General features: G+C 39.4%; 1 pseudogene across 1 annotated transcript; it reads right to left on the bottom strand.

Moving 5' to 3' along the window:
- Positions 1-16397: 16397 nt before the first annotated feature.
- LOC311603575 (small ribosomal subunit protein uS19-like) lies at positions 16398-16863 on the bottom strand (annotated as a pseudogene). Its single transcript has one exon. The product of its transcript is annotated as a small ribosomal subunit protein uS19-like (transcript).
- Positions 16864-18498: the final 1635 nt, after the last annotated feature.

Here is an 18498-nt window from a genome sequence, read left to right as displayed (position 1 = left end):
GACCCCTGGGCCCAGATCTGCCCATCATAATGTTCTTCTTGTAGATTTCTAGAACCCTCTGGATCCTTCTATTTTGCCATTCTCCCATGATTCTCTCACCTAGAGTCCCAAGAGGATGTCCTCCCCTCTGTCCTACTTTCCTGGTAAGTGAAGACTTTCATGGCACATGCCCCTTGGGCTAGTGTGCAGATATAAGTGAGAAGAGACTTGATACCCTTTGAGCGTATACAGAGGGAGGAAGTTCCCCTCAGTCACAGTCATAGGGGAGGGGAGTAAGGGGAAATGGGAGGGAGGGAGGAATGGGAGGATACAAGGGATGGGATAACTATCTAAATGTAATATGAATAAATTAATAAAAAGTAATAAAGTAAATCACATCAACCCACACAGAAACAGAGTTCAGGAGTAAAATACTCACACACACACACACACACACACACACACACACACACACACTACAGAAGTAATGACAAGTTGAAAGCTGCCCTCATTCCTCTCAAAGTAATAATAAAGAATATGAAGCTTGTAACTGGTGCTGACACTGCACGTTTTCAGAGTGCTTGTGCCATTTTCAAAGTCCCCACCACACATGAAGCCGGAGTGATCTTCCAGAACCTGTCTGCCTGTGATTTGTTATTTAGTCTTCAGTTCCTAACTTAATAGAGTAAAACACCTGTTATTTATTTCTGCCTTCCAAATAGCAGTGACATTCTTCTTTGTGTTTAATTGGATTAATGACTTTGAGTTTTCATTCCCAAATGCTTCTATGTCTGTCTTTCTTGTTAGAGTTCAAAGTTGGTTGGATGACAGTTGTGTGAACAGAATCTCCCATCCCTCCTCGCCTTTGTTAATTCCAGAGTTATTCATTTTACACCCATAAAATAGCACCCTGAATTTTAATTGACACAGGTTACATCTTTTGAGTTTTTCATTTGGGGGACAGGATAACCAAATAACCAGGGCTAGAGGCTGTGCTCTTTTCTTTTCAGGCTAGTATTGAGCATTGCAGTGAACTGACTTTGGACTAAGAGTGAACCTTTGTCATGAACATCTAGGAAATAAGAAAGGGGGCTGGATGTGAGTAATCAAGGAAGCCCTAAGAGAATGTGTAAGGGATGAATAACATCCTGAGCAAATGTGTGTTATTGACAAGGACCAATGTCTCAGAGCCATGGAGAATTGGCAATGCTTTTCCTCCTGGGTCACGTTCAAAAGGCCAACCTTTCCTTTGGCCCAAGTATACAAAACCAGCAACAGAACATCTTAATACTGGATGTTTATAGACTGACACTGCTCTACAGAGACTAGCAGAGCCCCCACTCCACCCCACCCCACCCACACACACACGCACACACTTGCTGTACGTGGTTCTACTCCATCAGTGTCATATCCCACATGTTCCCAGATTTTCTGTGTCCCTGTATCTGTCAGTTCTTCAGTGTCTGTCCTTTATTTGTTCCCTTGCCAACCCTAGCCAAGGTTCCAGTACCAAGTCATGCTGGACACAGCACAGAGAGAGGTACTTCCAAAATAGGGCCAAGCTAAAAGAAATAGAAGCTGAGACACTAAACTTCCTAACGATTGCAGAATACTTTGTCTTATGCTACATGCTATTTATAGTCATAGAAAACAGTTCAAAATCAGTATCGAAAAGGTATGATGAGTCGAGTACTCACACATGCTGCTACCTATCAGTCCAGTATCTTTTGGGAGTCCTGCTGCTAGTTTAAGAAAGTACTGTAGCCTTCAAGACCCCAGTTTGCTGCCTTCCTAGAGTTTCCCTTCTTGTAATACCACACTCCCCAGTTTTAATTGGGTGCTCTGTGGGCACTCTGCAAGGCCCTCTACCCCCAGCAGTGTCCCTTGGCTGAACCTATGCAACAGCAGTTTTAAAGAGAGCTTTCACAAAGGTTGTCAGCCGTTCAGTGAGAGTTCTCTTCAGTTCTCTTGACCCTGTGCATTTTTATCTCTTTGAGCCCATTGACACAGTGCTATCAGTGAAATTCCAAGCAGCAGAACTTCGAGCACTGACACATACAGACTGTTTTCATCTTCTCTCAGCTCGCCACATTTTGTTTAATAAAAATAATGAAAAATATCTATCTGCCTTTTCCATATTATACTTGTGCTAAATCACCCATGGAAACATGGGGATTGAGTATAATTAGTACAGCAAAGGGATAAGGACAATAACAATAACTCCTTTAGTTATTATCAGCCTCTTCACTGTAGAAAATCATCCGATCACTTGGGGCTTGCAAGTAGGGGTCAAATTTTTTGTAGAAATTTGCAAGTGAGCTGCATTAAATGGGCATGGTTTCATCCTGGAAGGCCCTACAAAGAAAAGGATGTAGTGGGAGAGTCTAGGGTACAAAACGTGTGTGACTCTCATGCAAACCACGAACATGTTAGTTGCTCTGTGGCTGAGCATACAAGATCAAGGCTAAACATCCTAGGGCTATGCCTGAGTTCCCCTGACCAAGGCTAAGCATCTAAGACCAATGGTGATCATTCAAGATCAAGGATGAGCACTGAGGACTAGGGATGAGCATCCTGGGACTTGGCATAAGCACAGATGGGGGAAAAGCCACCCAGGATCAGAAATGAAAACCAGCAATAGGATGAAGCATCTAAGACAAAAGATGGTCATCAAGGCTGAGTGAGCATACTGGACCAGCATATTTAAGAGCATCATTGAGCACCAGGATCAAAACTGAGTTCCTGAACCTGAGCTCAACATCCAGGACCAGGGCTTAGTCTATAAGACCATGGCTCAGAATATAAAGACTGGGCTTAACACTCCATACTCAGGATCAAGGCTGTGCACCCAGGACAAAAGTTGGGAATCTAAGACCCAGGACCTAGGATTAAGGCTAAGCATTTAAGAACAAATAGGAACTGGCTTTCTAGTACTCAATGTTCTGATCTGGAAATTGGGTGGGTTCATTCACTATCCCCTAAATCTACTTCATCTCCAACCTTGGTCTATATTGAGAATTAGTCAAAATTAAAAGGGCACATTTCTTATGTAGCTCTTGAATAGCCTGTTATTAATCTTCTAAGTATATTCACATTCATTTCTGTGATTTCTTTACATGTAAACAAACCACTTATTTCCAGATTTATTGTAGTATAATTGGGGAGAAAAGAATATATTTAAAATGAACATATACAGGGGGAGGTAATCCCCCTCAGGAACGGTCATAGGGAAGGGGAATAAGGAGGAAATGGGAGGGAGGGAAGAATGGGAGGATACAAGGGATGGGATAACCATTGAGATGTAACAAGAATAAATTAATAAAGTAAAAAAAAAGAAAAAATAAATAAAATAAAATTAACATTGCACCAAATCAATATGAATATACATTGGAAAATGTTTACCACAGTCAAGATATGAACACACATCATCCCATGTAGTTTCAGGAGTAAAGAACTTAAGATTTTCCCCCATGGTAGTCTTTAGCCCAGGCCATTAGAGGCCAGCTTGTTCTCTAGCTTGGGTCTGAAGCTCATTGGCATGGGCTTGGTGCAGGGCCACAGCACAAGTACATGCAGATCTTGTTTAATTGTGCATAGAGTGAACTTCTGCTGGGCTGGAGTGAATTATGATTGCCTGGGGAGAGCATAATGTTGGCTATGTCGACCTTCACTTCCATTAACCTTAAGCTGGTTGCCTCTCTCTATGCCCTGGATTCTGCTGTCTCTTGTGTCTTTGTCTTCCGCATTTCTAGGTGGTCCAAGGTTCTCTGGGGCTTCCCTCATTGTTCATGCTGTTCCCGTTCCATCCTCCTGTTTGAAATCCCTTTCCAAAAGAAAGCTCTTTCTAAATCATTTCTTTTTTAGAATTTATTGAAATATGTTAAGTAAAACCCATTGCTTAAATCTGCTGCAACATTCTTAACAGAGTTCTAATAAGAATTTCTTACTATAAGAGATTCATAAAATTAATATTTGTAATTGAAATAAGGACAGGGAATACCTGCCTCCTAGTCTCCCAGCTGCTATGAACTTTGCTCCTTTCTTCATGAAAATAGAAGAACAAGACTGGAGTTGCTATATTTCAGAAATTTGATTTTAAACATGTGATTGTTGAATTTAAAAATATAATAGTTTTTTCTTTTCATTTTCCCATTTTTATTATGTTTCTTTTAAAAACATATACATTTATATTATTACACATAAGAAAAATAAACTACATACAGCAGGAAGAACCGTAAGACAATCAGGAATTATATAAATGTTACATTCATAGTGATTTGGCTATTTGTATTTAGCCAACTTGAAGGAAACATCTTTCCTATCTTGTTGGGTCTAAAACTATCTATCATATCTCATCTCTATTAACTTAAAACATCTATCTAGATCTAAAAAAAAAATCTTAACCCCTAACCAACTAAGCCTAATTGTAAGATTAAACCATCTGGTCTTCAACCCCATCAGGAACTCCTAAAAATGGGCAAGCTTGGATGCAGACAGGGTCGATGGCTGAACTCTGCCAAGACAGTGTAAGCAAGTGCTCAATACCTTCTGTGTCATAAATATGTCTGTCAGATATATTGGCCCAGAAGGCTGAAGATGATGCTCCAACGATATAAAGAGCTTTGGGTGACTGTTCAGGCAGTAAACTGTCTCAGTCATTTTTTCATTTTGGAAGCTGCTAACCTGCACTTCTGGTTCACTCTGGTAATTAAGTTTTATTCCTTCTAAAAATATAATAGTTTTTAAAAGTTAAGTATCAATAAATAAATGCATATACAACAAAATACACTATTTATAAAAGAATATGTGACTCCATATTAAGGACAATAATAGATCAATTAAATAAGGAAATGTTACCAGATTGAAGAGAGTAGGTGAAGTTCACAATTATATTTTTTATTTCCCCAATAAGAACTGTGCATGGTTGGCCTTAAAGAGAACAAAAGTATCAGGGAACTTCTTGTCTTTTCTTGAGCCAAAACCAGATTTATTTTCATGATAACAATGAAATTTTATTAATATTATCTTGCACCACTATATAAGTACATTTTAAAAGTGGATTTTTAAATAATAACAATAACTTTTAAATCCAAGTTTTCACTTTATTTTTAGCTGTCTAAACATAGCCTTAGTCCTCTGGCTGGCTTCATAGACTTGAAAACAAGCCAGTCTCTCTTGAGCAAGAGTATTGTCCTTAGGGAGTTGGTTAGGGGCTCCAGAGTTTGGTAAGAGGATATGGAGCTTTTCTGTGTGTTTCACTCAATCCTTGAACATGTCCTAGTTTATGACTTAAAGAAATGTTGAGGAGATGTTGTATGTGGCTTAATGTATGACATACACTCAGTGGTTTTGTGTGGTCACTGCTAGGTGAAAGTCTATCTAATAAGAAAAGGAGGAGCTATTGAATTCGTGTGTACTAGAAATATGGACACGCCGGAATTTGCCAGCATGGGCACATGTCAGTGTTATGCACAAAGCTATGCATTCTTCCTGTTTCCATTGTCACAGAAAGAGGAAAGGCCACACTGCATATGCGTAAGAAAACATAACTGCACCCAGAATCTCCTGGGCCCCAACTCTATTTGGAGCAACCGTGTGTTTTTACCTTGAATAATATTACAGTAAGGGGGGGGGAGTTAAGAAAACAAAACAAATTTCAGAGTGCTGAGATTTTTAGACATATAACAAATTGGAAATTTTCCATAGATTTACCTAAAAACTAATTTGATCTCATATGATTTGTTTGGACTAACAGCACTAGAAAACCTCTCTCACTTGGAAAAAAATCATCTAACACATCACTAATAAACCTTGCCTCATCTTTCAAAACTATGTTTTTGGACAGCAGAACTCCATAACATTGGATAGGATCCACAGTAAACGGACTCTTCCTCGAGTTTTGGTGAGTGTGTGGTCTTCCATTTCATAAAAATCACACAGTTTGCTGTGTTAAGGTTTATAATTAAATCAAACTCAAAATGTGTTAAACAGAATAGATATCTGTGTGAAAAGATTAATTAATGCTCAGAATAATTGCTGGACAAGCTATTACTTTCAAAAGTCTCAGAATTATTATGGTAAATAATTCCATAAAGGCATGAGGTCTTTAGTCCTTCTACTGAAAATTTGTTTTTCAGCTGCAATTGTTCTTACAAGCTGCTCTTGGCGTCCATTTGTAAGTAATAAATGAATCAAAACAGTGCTAAAGAAATCAGTCTAAGACCAAGATTGCTGATCAATCCAAAAAAAACTAAAACTTTAAAAAAAGCTATTCTTTTTGTTCCAAGGTGTGTGTGTGTGTGTGTGTGTGTGTGTGTGTGTGTGTGTGTGTGTGTGTGTATAACCCAACTTATATCTCTGATGAAAAGCTTCCCATATATTCTGAAATACCTGCATCTTGAAAAACATCATCTCCTGGGTATTAACATCTAAACAGCTAACTTCCTAGCAGAAGGGACTTTTCATCTTAGAACTACATTTCTGGGATACTAGGGTGTGTGGTCCTGAATGTTGACAACAGCGATAGTGGGGTATGTAAAGTAGGAAGCAAGATACTGGCTGTTTCTTAGAGGAAGAAAATGCCTTATTGCAGTTTGGCTCATTTGGAAGCCATGTCACTAAGCCTGAGAAGATGTTGATAGCCGCATATGGGACCACAAGGATATCTGTATAAAGGTGAATAAGTTAGCAGTGTCCATCCTCACTCAGGATAAACGCCTATGGTGATGCAAATATGTATACGGGTGTCATCACAAAGTAGTATAATCAGAACTTCACTTAATTCATGTGCACAGCAAAAATCTTTAGTCCTACTTATCCTTGTACTTGACCTGATTGTTTCCTTGTTTGTTTTATTCTGTAGAGTATGTCCTCCCATTTAAAAAACAATAGTCCTGGGGTGTCTGGGGAGCAACCTTCTTCTGTTTGGTATTTTTAGACTGGACTATTTGTTCTTGAACATGACAACCACTTAATAGAGATTCCTCACAATGTAATACTCTAGGACCATTCATTACAATCAGGAATGCAGAGCCGCATGGTACAGTGGGAACATTGTCACAGATGGACCTGTGACTGTCTTGAGTTATTTAAACTTCAATCATAATTCATCTACCAAGCTTCCCTATGATTTTGGAGCAGTCATTTAAAAATGTGAACTGATTTTCTGACTGCTAGACAGAAATAACAGCAATAAACAAAGACAGAATATACCCTGATTATTTGTTAGAAGTACAAAAATGAACATCGATTGAAACACATACTAAGTGTCAAGTGAAAAAGAAATCCCTAAAGATTTATGCACTGTTACTCAAAACTGAAGCGAAATAGTCAAAATGATAATCATCAGGCCACCTACCTAAGCACTGATCCACAAAAAACTTTTGAGACTCTCAAGTAGCCAAAGAAAGTGCTACTGGTTTCCACAGAGATATACTGAAGCAAAGAAAGACTACTAAGTAACCTAGGAATACCCCACATGCCCTTGAGCTCATGAAATGTATGATGAATTTATAATCTCTATCTAAATATATATATATATACATATATATATTTGTGTATATTTGCATAGCATAAAATAAACCCTTAAATGACCGTCACCATGTTTCTTAGCTGAAACCTTATCGTGCAACACAGTTGAATGTTATGCTTGAAGTGTTAAGGGAAAAAAGGAATGTTTAATCCAGCACAGCTACCCTTTGGATGTGAGACAGAATTAAAGATTTTTCCAAATTAACAGTTGACTTTATCCCCATTAAACCTGCCTTGTACTAAATGCTAAAGGGAGCTTTTCAAGGCAAAACAAAGGATTGGAAGGTAATAGGAACACACACACACACACACACTGCCACCACCACCAAAAACAAAACAAACAAACAAACAAAAATCCATGCAAGTGCCTGAGGAAGGTGACGCCTGTGGTCTAGAACATTGAATGCTGTAGAAACTATCTGTAACTTTACTAACAATGGTTGAAATGCCAAGCTGTTAAAGCAAGTACAGATGGAACAACTTACTAGCGGATACACAATATGAACTATAACATTAAAACATGAAATATATGGGGTAATGGCACAGTTTTGTATGAAATCAAACTTATTATCAGTTTAGAAGACATTTTTTTAGTAACTAACAGATGTTTTAAGTAAGCTATAAAGCAATCTCACTTTAAAACTATAAAATCCATAGTAGAAACATAAGAGAAAAATAAAGGAATCAAGACATTTCCATGCTGAAAAGATCAAATCACAAAGAACGGTTTCTAAGATAAGATGATAGCAATGACAGATCCACAAAGTAGTCAGAAAACAAATAACAAAATGTGAATAATAAATACTAGTTATGGCGTGGATATGAAATGCTCACCAAGCTCTCACATGTTGAATGCTTGACTGGCAAGTTATAGCATTATTTTGAGATGTGGTGGACTTTTTGGGGTAGTGGAACTTAGGTTGAGGCAGCAGTTCCCTAACCACGTGGGCTTCAAAGCTTACACCTGCTTTCCAGACCCTTTTCCCTCCTTACCCATTTCCACTGAGGCCATCTACTGTGTCCCTCCCTCCTAGCCTGTCATGATTAACTGAAATCACTGAAATCATGTATTAAATAAACTCTCCTTGTTGTTTCTTTTCTGTTTGTGGTCATAGCAACAAGAATTCTTTTGGCATCAAACAAGTGGGATCATTGCTGTGACTAAATCTAACCATGCTGAGTATTTGGAAGTGGATTTCAGGGGAAATTTGGAGTAGTTTATAGATAGAGAAATCTAGAATGCTGTGAATTGAGCTTAGTGACCAGTTCTTGGCGGGAGTTTAGAAACTGGAATGCCAACAAATTGTGGACAGCGAATGCCCGGCTCATGAGGTTTCAGATGGGAACACATACTATCTTGGGAATTGGACTACAGGCCATTTTATCTGACATCTTGGCACGAAAAAAGAACTTCTAGCTATATTTTGTCTATGTCCTGAGCATTTGTGGAAAGCTATTTAAGATAGAAATACAAATTCTAGATGGCCTAGCATTCAGGCTTTGTCACGGTTGTTGCAAACTGCCATTGCTCGAGTAAATAGTCAGAACCAAGTGGGAAAATCAGAGCACCAAGACTGGAAATACTTAAGGCTTGTTTTTAAAATCTCTCGGAAGGTTGGGGCTAAGGAAAGCATTAGTTTTTAAGAGATTAGTGCTGTCAAAAAGAAGCCAAGTATTTTCTATCCTGGGACTAGAAAAAACTTCCTTGAGAGTATGGCAAGAATTACTCAAACTCCACTCAATTCAAGCATATAAAAGAGAAAATTCTTTCAAAAAAAAATCTCACTTAAGAAGAGCATACCTCTTGGGAATCTTTATTGCTAATATGATATATATGATAATGTTTCTCCAGAATCCATTTCACTGTGCTACGTCCCTTAGGTACATCCAGTGGCCATTGCAGCCAAGGTAGTAGTGAGTCTGAAGAACACTGAAGATGGTAACAAATGGTGTCACAGTTAGCTTTAGTTGTCAACTTCCCACAAACCTAGAGTCACATGTGAAGAGGAAACCTAAGCTGAAGGAGTGTATAGACCAGAGTCATCGGCAGCCATCTCTGTAACAACATTTTCTTACTAATGATGATGTGAGAGGGCTTAGTCCATTTTAAGTGGTGCTATCCCTGGGCAGGAGGTCCTGAATTGTATAATAAAGCAAGATGAACAAGCCATGGAGAGTAAGTCAACAGGCAGCAGTCTTCTATGTGGGCTCTGTTTTAGTTCCTGCCTCCATGTTCCTGCTTAAGTTCCTGTCATGACTTTCCTCAAGGACGAACTCTGTTGTGGAAGTGTTAAGATGAAATAAACCCTTTCATTTCAAATTATTTTGAATAAGAATAATTTTAATATCCAAATCAAATAATGTAGGATGCATTAATAAATAAAATATAAGGCTCAACTCTAAGGTGCCTACAGTGAATTCATCGTAACTTCAAGAATACACATAGGCTGAAAGGTAAAGGAAGCAAAAGACATTCCATACAAATGGAAACAAAAGCAGAGCAAGAGAGCAACTATGCTTTTGTTAGGAAAAAAATATTTGAACCAGGTGCGGTGGTACACACTTGTAATCGCAGCATTCAGGGAGGTAGAGGGAAGCAGTGCTCTGTGACTTTGAGGCTAGCCTGATCTATAAAGCAAGTCCAGGACAGCCAAAGCTGCATAGAAACACCCTGTCTCAAAAAGAAAGAAAGAAAGAAAGAAAGAAAGAAAGAAAGAAAGAAAGAAGAGAAAAGATATTTATTCAGTCAAATGTGTTATTAGAAGCAAAAAGGAATTATATAATAATAAAGGAATCAATTTATAAAGAGGCTCTAATAACTATAGTTACCCAACGTGAGAGCACCAAAACATAAAAGCAGATGTTAAGAAAGATGCTCAGAGAGCTAGATGGTGGGACGGTAATGGGGTGAGAGATCTGCAATTCCCCGAGTTTAACAATGCACAAACAACACAGAGACACACTCAGTAAGAAGATGCTGGACTTGAGCTGCACTTTAAACCAAGAGGCTTAACCGGCAGGCAGCATGAGCAACGTCAAAAGGCACATCCTCCGTTAGTGTGCAGCCACATCAGAAGGCACATCCTCCGTTAGCACACAGCACCTACCGAACACATGACAAAACCACTCTGTATCTTTAAAACACATGGACAAATTTTATAGCAGTGTTAAGAAATTAGTAACAAAGGGAAAACGAGAAAATTCACAAATCTGTGGAACTTAGAGAACACATGCATGGATAACCAGTGTGTCAATAAAATAGAGAGGTTTAAAACTAGTATGAAAATTAAAATGCTTATATTTCCCCCTCCCAACAGATCTCCTGGATGAAGTAAAAAGAGTTCTAAAAGAAAAAAAAATTACCTCCGTTTGCCTAATATTACACCTCAGAGAAAGTAGAGAAACAAAACAAAACAAACAAACAAAAAAACCAAAGAAACAAACACAAAACAAAGTCCAAATAAAAAGAAACTAACAAACATCAGAGAAGAAATAAATTCAAAGGCTCTAGGAAAGCAGTAGAAAAGGTGAGTAAAATGAGTTGCTCAATTTAAGAATATAGACTAATAAAAGTGAAGAAAGCTCAGCTGAAAATAATAAAATGAATGACGAGACATCCTGGTGGACGCTATAGATAAGGATCTTGTGAGAATACAGTGAACAACTCTACGTCAGCAAAATGAAGAGCCTAGAAGAGCGTAAAGTCGTAGAAACCTACAACCTATCAAGAGTGAGCCATAAAAAATGCAGAGCCTGGACGGATGAATAAGATCTAAGGAGATTGGATAAATAATAATAAAAGTCTCTCATTAAAGAAGCTTAGAACTGTGTGTTGCATTGCTGAATTCTAACAAACATTAAAAGAGAGGAAGAGTTGAGTAGCTCAGCCGCAGAGTACCTACACAACATTCACACGGGTTTGGGTTCTAGCAGCAGCACACGAAACAAAGAAAGGCCAATATCAGGTAATGAATGAGGAGGAAATCCAAGTAAGGGGCATGTGAGTTATGAAGGGCGATTTAAAGCTAATTGCACCTTCTAGTTTAACTCTGTTGTGGGGTGGGCGGAAGAGGTGAAGATAAGTGTGATGGTTTGAATAAAATGTGCCCCCATAAAATGTCCTCAGGCATGTAAATACCTGATTTCCCCAAGTGATAGTACGGTTTGGAAGGTTTAGGAGGTGTGGCCTTTTTTGGAGAAAATATGTCATTGAAGATGGGCTCTGAGACTTCAGGAAATTGTGCCATTTCCTCTGTGTTTCTTGCTTCTGGTCTGAGGTGGGAGCTCTTGGCCGCCTCTGTTGTCATGGCTACCGCCTGCTAAAATGGTTCCCTTCCGTGATGGACTCTTATGCCCCTGGAACTTTAAGCCCAAATAAACTGTGTGTCAGCCCCTCGAGGTGCGTCAGTGGCCAGGCCCCATCCCTAAGGACCTCTAACTGCCAGGCTCTGCACACAGAGCAAACACAGGCAGCCAAGCTCTGCCTTGCAGAGTAAGAATCCCAGCAATCCTAGGCCACTTTGGAAAAGCTCTACGCCCCACCCCCCACCCCGCCCCACGTGAAACCCGATAAAAAGCCTCCTGCTTAGTTCTGTGATGCTTCTTTCCAGTAGAGGCAGCCATCCCCCCTGTGCTTCTCCCAATCATTCTCTGGTGTGAGGTTTATTGTGCAGGGTGACATTGGGGTATATTCCTTTCCCTTCCGAGCTGTAAAACTTCTCCTCGTTCTTCTATAAGATACCTCAGGCCTGGTGTTTTTTATCATAACAATAGAAAAGTACTTAATACAGTAAGTGCATAAAGTTATAATTGATAGTCAAAGTGTACAAGGCAGCGTGAAGCTCCACATCTTCACAATGGCTCATCTAACTGTAGAGCCATTCACTAGAATATATAGACTTTGCTTATAATCTCACTTCATACTATCTTATTTGCAATTTCTTTACAATAAAGTTTTAATTAAATAAATAAAAACAGAAATTGGTACTAACTTAAACTTTTCCCGAAAGAAAGAAAAGTTCGAGAAAACACGTCTGAGCTCATCTTATGAAGATAGCATTGTTTTTATATCAAATTCATCTAAGTGAAAGAAAATTATACATGCAAACAACACATTAAAACATTACACATTATGGCCTTCCTTACTTTATCTTTAAGGTACAAAATTGTTTTTACATATAAAGATTAATATGGTAGCTTATTGGCCTGCTTTTATTTTTCTTGCTTTGGTGAATATCATAACCAAAAGCAATTTGGGAGAGGAAAAGATTTATTTCATCTTACACTTCCAGGTCACAATGTAGTATTAAAGGAAATCAAGCAGAGACTTGAAGCAGACACCACTGAAGGAATAATGCTTGTTAGCTCACTCCCAGGTTTATGATTGGTCAGCTTTTTCAAACAGCACAGGAGCATCTGCCTAGGGATGGTACTGCCCACAGTGGGCTTGGCCCTCCTACAATAAACAATCAAGACAATGCCCTGCAGACATGCACAGACCAATTTGATCTAGCTAATTCCTCAGTTGAGGCATTTCTTACAGATGGCTCTAAGCCATGTGAAGTTGACCAAGCTATCCAGGACATGTACATTAGTAGAATGCAAGGTAGAAAACTTATGGTGAGCTCAATATATGCAGGAAAAGCATTTGAGGAAGTTTAATATTACTTGGTAGCAAAAATCATTTTAAAAGATCAGCCTTAAAAAGAAAAGTTTTCCAACATAATAACCTGTTATGAAATTCACAGTTACCATCATAGTCAAGGGGAAAGGCAGAAATATTATACCTGAAACCTCATCCAAAACAAGGATGCTCACCCTCACCACTTCTTTTTACATTGTGCTTCCAGTGTTAGTAAGAACTGTGAGACAATGAAAGAAATTGATATCTAAATCAGTGGGAAGAAAAACTGCACTACCTTCACAGGATGGGTTTTACAATGTTTGGAAAACTAGTGATTTTAAACACATGAATGTTAAACTAATAAATGAGTTTATTAAAGTTATAATGTTCAAAAATCCATATTCCCAAACTAGTTGCATCCTTACATCTATATAAATTAATATTAAATAAATCAAGAAAAGAGCTAGGTATGGTGCCACACCCTGAGATCTGAGCACCCAGAATGGTTGAGGAAAGAGAATTAAAAGTTGAGGGTCTGCTTGGCCTACATGGCAAAACACTGCCTATTAAAAAAAAAAGCAAATGAGGCTGCCAGATGGCTCAGTGGGTAATGGTGCTTTGTGGGCAAACCTAGCAACCTGAGTTCTATGCCCAGGATCCACATGGAGCAAGGAGAGAACTGACTCTCACAGGTTGTTACATGTATGCCATGACTTGCACACTTCCTCCCACATAAACATATGGGAAATAGGTACAGGAAGCAATCCAATGTATGATACTGGAAATAAGAAAAATAGTTAGAGATGGATTTATTGAAGGAAGTGAAAGACTCATACACTGAAAACTACAAAGCACTGATGAAAGTCCCTGGGAACCATGCAAAAGAGTGGAAGAGCAGTGGAGCTCATGAGCTGAAAGAATTAGTACTGTGAAAATGCCCAGAATATTTCAAGTAGTCTACAGATTCAACACAATTTCTATCAAAATTCTAATCCATTGTTTACAGATACAGAAAAAGAATTTCTAAGATGTATACACAGATATAAATGGCTACAAATAGCTATAAGAACATTATCAAAGAAAATACAGAGCTAGTGGGCAACACATGATCCCAAATTTTGTTATAATGATATAATGAAAACATTGCTGTCATGGCATTAAAGCAGATATATAGGTTAGTGGCCCAGAATAGGAAGCCCAGAAATAAATATAACCCTTGACAAGCAAGTAAATTTTTACAAGACCACCAAAGCCACATAGTGAGAGAGTCTTTTCAATAAATCATGTTGGGAAACTAGATATTCACATATAAAACAATAAAACTGGACTTTCTCACATTGTATACACACACACACACACACACACACACACACACACACACACAGTAGCAGAACAGAAATGTTTTATCTCCCACACACATGATGAAACTCTTCCCTTCATTGGTCATCAATGGGAATCTTTCAGCTCAAGTACAGATTTAGGGAGCCCCTGAGCCAACACAGTCACTGATTAACATGTTTGACATGAGGCATGGGTCAACCAGCTCGGGAGTCCTGAAACCACTTACCATTCTATTTTAAGACTATAAGAGATCTCCATAAATTGAGTATGTGAAGAAAAGAAAAACCACTGTTAATTAGATCCCTGGAAACTTCAGTAAGGCTCCAAGGGTAGGTGGAATTTGAGAAGAGAATCTATGCAAAGACATTCAGGGTTCTTCCTTCCGCTCTGCAGTCCTCCCTTTATAGTCTGCATAACGCGTGTCAAATCCCAAAGGACCTTGACTTGAAGCCAAGGCCAGTGGGCAGCTGCACAAGAAGAGGCCAGATGAGCTATGTGCTCCTGTATGCCTCCTTCTGTGGCCTGCAGGTTGCTCAGGTGTAACACTATTACATATTCTTAAAAATCATATATATATATATATATATATATATATATATATACATCTCACCCTTAAAGTGGCAGTAACTGTGAAGTGTTCCCAAATTGCAGTCTTTATTCCCATGGCCAAGGCCTTATTTTTCTGCCTTCAGCTCCTGAGCTTGAGAGTATGGGCAACATCATGGTTGCTTTATGCATTGATGAGAGTGGGTCCCCTGGCTTCGTACCTGCCAGGCAAGCACTCTGCCCACTGAGCTACATCCCAGCCCATTGTAGTTTTGATTACTCAGACACACACAACTTTACCTTCAACACTAGAGACCTGTTCTTTGACATTTCTGACTCAAGAGACACCGAGGAAGTAGTAGCCTCCTAACCACCCGAGAGATTGCAAATGACCCATCTGTGGCCACAGAAGGGCAAGTAAGGTTCATAGGACCAAGAGAGAGCTGTCCTGGTGTTCCCTCTGCCCTATCCAGCACAATGACGACAGAGGGTTAGATCATTTTTAACCTTGTTTCGGAGCCATCCCAGAGTCCGTCACAAGGCCTCTGAATCTTCTCTCTAGACCTATCACATCTTTGCAAAGTTGGACAGGGGATGAGACATCAGCAGGGAGCTTGCTCACCAGAGCTGTAACAATCCCCGGCTCTCTGCACTTTTCTATTTGTGGCTTGTCTCTATGATTAATGGACTCAGATTGTAATCTCATTGACCAGGGCTCAAATGATGTTTGCTACAATGTCTAAGGTATTGATGAAGCTAACAAATGCCAAGTGCCCATTTACATCAACCACGCTCTGGGAACTGTGTTCACCCAGTGATGAGGGGTGCTTTGGCTTGATGCCACTGCTTACCTGTCACCTGAGAGGACTATGATCCTCCTTAAGGGAGAGTCTCTATCCAATAGGCTCCAGAAACACATTTGCCTCTAGACATTGAGACTTAAAGTCCACAATGTGGGAAAATACATTTAAAAATAAAAGCACTTAAGGCTTAAACCCTAGTTTTCCATCTCAAGCGCATGATTTCAGATCCTTGCGTCCTTCTGCATTTTGATGTTTCTCTGTCTTCAGGCTATCACTGCAGCCCAGAAACCTCCACGGCAGCATCCCAGGTTCCCTGATTTCTATATCTAGTTAGTTGTGAATCCCTAACATCTGTGGCCCAGGGTCGTTATGCGCTTTTCCTACAACATCATCTTGAAAACAAACACACTTCAGACTTAGGCTGTGAGATTTCATTGCTAAGATACCTATTTTTCCAAGTTCAAACTCTGAATCAATAATTTAGGTAGCTCCTGACTTTGACTAAAGGCATCTGACCTCCTTTTTTTTTTTTTTTTTTTTTTTTCTTACTGAATGCGAGTGTTTATTGGCCGGGGCTATTTGAGGGCAATGAAGCGGGAGGAGTGAGTGAGTGGCACCGATCCCAGGCCAGCGTGCTTCACCAGCTTGTAGGTGATGGAGAACTCGCCCAGGTAGTGGACGATCATCTCCGGTTTGATCTCCACCTGGTTGAAATGAAGGTCTTGCCGTTGTACACGCCCACCATGCTGCCCACCATCTCCGACAGGATGATTATGTCCCTCAGGTGGGTCTTCACCACCTCCACCTTCTCCATGGGTGGAGCCTCCTTCTTGGCCTTCCTCAGGCACTTGAGAAGTAAGTGCTGCTTGCGCCGCAGGCCACGGTTCAGGCGCCGCCTTTGGTGGGTGCTGTACAGCTGCATCACAGAACATGTCTAGCAGTTGGTCCAGGTCCACGCCATGGTAGGTGAACTTGTAGAAGGTCCCCTTCTTCTTCTGCTCCACTTCAGCCATCTTGGCGGCTGCTCGGACCTGACTTCTTTTTATTAAGCCTACGTGTTCTGGCCTATCTACGTTTGAAAAACCAACTACCAACTCTCACTGTAGGATGCAGGTGAAGCAGTACAAGATGGCAGAAGAAAATGGTTAACACTCAGTCACTGAAAAAGCTGCCTTTTCATCCCCATAGAGAGAAAGAGGAAAGAAAGAAAGAAAGAAAGAAAGAAAGAAAGAAAGAAAGAAAGAAAGAAAGAAAGAAAGAAACCACAGAGTATAATATCAGGCTAAGCAGATTAGGACTTGATTTGCCATCCCAACTTCATAATTAATCTCATGTTTCTAGAATGTTGGCCTCTGAGGTTAGTACCATGAACTTTGAATATCCGTGGTCACACTCATATTCCATGTATCACTCCCTACACATCAGAGGCAAATCATCACGTAGAAGGCTAAGGCTGTATGACCTGGTAGGTAGCAGAACGCAAATGTGAAGAATTATACACCACAACTTCCGCTTTAACTATTCTGGCTCCAAACTCTCCAAGGAGCTCAGTGAATTTAATTAAATAACCACATCAATTAAAAACAAGACAGAATGTGAGTTCTGGGTGTACAAGCTAATTTCTGAAGATGGAAACTATTAAAATAAAATACTTCAAGGTTTAAAATAAAAAACTTTCTATGTGTTCACTGCACTGAGCAAGTGAACATGTCTGTCCTCATCTGTGGCTCCTCGGCTCATGCTAAATAAGGCCTACATGCGAGATTATCTATGGATTCTGTTTCACCCTAAACTCCGCATCCAACAGAGGAAAAATATTTGAATTATCTCTACCTCCCACTCCAGTAACTATCCAGTGTTCCCTTTAGTAGTCAAATATCTTGTATTAAAACAGTCTATGCATGCCAGATGCCAAATTTCTAAAACAGTAGGGAAACAAACAAATAAAGGACAGGAGAGATGCCTAAGCTTGATTTACATAAGAGCATTTCAGTTCAGTTCCCAGTACCAACGGTAGGGGCTGAGAACTACCTATCACTCTATCTCCAGAGCATCTGAAGTCCTCTTCCGGCTCCCATGTACACATACACACACGTGCACCCACAGACACACACAAGCTCATTAAAAATAAAATTAAAAAAAACAGGAAGCAAACAATGGGAGAATTACTAAAATGACTGATACTACATTGTATTGTAACTTTTAAAAAACATTTTACTTTGGAACTATTTTTAGAGAGACAGATAGTATTTGTCCAAGTCTTCATTTCTTTGTAATAAATAATCATTACATAAAATCCACAGTTACACTTCTAGTTGTACATCACACTGGCAGGAAGTTCATTCACACTGCTATTCACCATCGCTACCATCCATCCAATTCTAGAACTTTCCATCTTCCCAAACCAAAAACATGGTTTCTCTTAAACACCAACCCTCATTCCTCCCTTGTAGTCTACACTCTGTGTCCATAAATTTGACTACTCTAAGTAGTTCGGGTGGACCCTTGCAAGGTTCTGCCTGGCTTACCATGCTGACTACGTCTTTGAGGTTGAGCCTTCATGAATACTTTGTCATTTTATTACTGAAAGCATCAACTTGTGTTTGGACACCATATTGCACTTATCCATTCTTCACTTGGGCTATTAAGGTACTTGTGTCTTTGGACTACTGTAAA

Source organism: Acomys minous (genome assembly GCF_964271855.1).
Source record: "Acomys minous genome assembly, chromosome: 8".
Taxonomy (NCBI): Eukaryota; Metazoa; Chordata; class Mammalia; order Rodentia; family Muridae; genus Acomys; species Acomys minous.
The sequence above is the reverse complement of the archived record's forward strand: the minus strand, read 5'-3'. Positions and strand labels throughout refer to the sequence as shown.